We start from the raw sequence: 1,341 nt of genomic DNA on the forward strand, positions 1-1,341 counted from the left end.
TTTGCGCCTGAGCACATATTGGTTTGATCAGCCAGACGCACCGTATCTTGTCCCTGACAGCAATGTCATGTTGGTCCTCCTTGAGAATGAAGACCCAACCAAGCACGTTAAAATAATTTTTAGTATTTGGAGTTACAGCACTAGCAACACAACTTGTGTCTGTGGGGCCCTGAGAAACCTGACTACATCATCCCCCATGCCTTGGAATGCTCTGCCCTCTCTGAACTCCTTCCAGACTTGGCTTGGATCTCCCCCTCCCCAGGTCTTTTCTGTCAGCTGCTAGAGAACTCCCCTTTCATCAACTGTTTCTACTTGGTTCCATGCCTAGATGTCTACATGTTTTTTCTTTCCCTTAGAACATGAGCCCCTAGCACATGGGAAAATTTTACCTGTCATATCTATGGATAAGGACAGTTTATAACCAAACGAGAAATAGTAGAGAAGATCATGGAAAATAAAATGGATTATTTTGATAACATGAAAAAAGAAGTTTTTGCATAAACCCAATGCAGCCAAAATGAGACGGAAAACAGGAAACTGGGGGAAAAAATTAGTGTTTCTCTGATAAAGGTCTCATTTCTCAAATATATAGGGAACTGCATCAAATTTATAAAAATGTTATTCCCCAATTGACAAATGGTTAAAAAGGATATGAACAGGCAGTTTTCAGAAGAAATCAAAGCTATCAATAGTCATATGAAAAAATATTCTAAATCACTTTAGTGATTAAAGAAATGCAAATTAAAACAACTCCACACCTGTCATATTGGCTAACATGACAGAAAAGGAAAATGAAAAATGCTAGAGGTGATGTGGAAAAATAAGGACAGTACTGTATTGTTGTCAACCACTTTGGGAAGCAACTTAGAACTATGCCCAAAGGGCTGCAAGTCTGTACATACCTTTTGACCCCATTACTAGGTCTATTATCTCAAAAAGATCAAGGAAAAGTACCTCTATATACAAAAATATTTAGAGCAACTTTTCATGGTGACAAAGAACTGGAAATTGAGGGGATGCCCATCAATTGGGGAATGGCTCATCAAATTGTGGTATATGATTGTGATGGAATACTATCTTGCAATAAAAAATGACAACAGGGATGGTTCCAGAAAATCCATGATGAAAAATGTCATCTATCTCTGATCTCTGAGTGCAAATTGAAGCATACTTTTTGTAAACTTTTTTTTGCGGGGGGCGGGAAGCGTGTACTTTTTTTTCTTGCAACATGGCTAATATGTAAATATTTTGCATGACTTCACATGTATAACCAATATCATATTGCTTGCCTTCACAAGAGTATGATAAGGGCACGCAAGGAGAGAATTTGAAAGTCAAAAA

This window comes from Trichosurus vulpecula, chromosome 1, assembly GCF_011100635.1.
Source record: "Trichosurus vulpecula isolate mTriVul1 chromosome 1, mTriVul1.pri, whole genome shotgun sequence".
In the NCBI taxonomy this organism is placed as follows: domain Eukaryota; kingdom Metazoa; phylum Chordata; class Mammalia; order Diprotodontia; family Phalangeridae; genus Trichosurus; species Trichosurus vulpecula.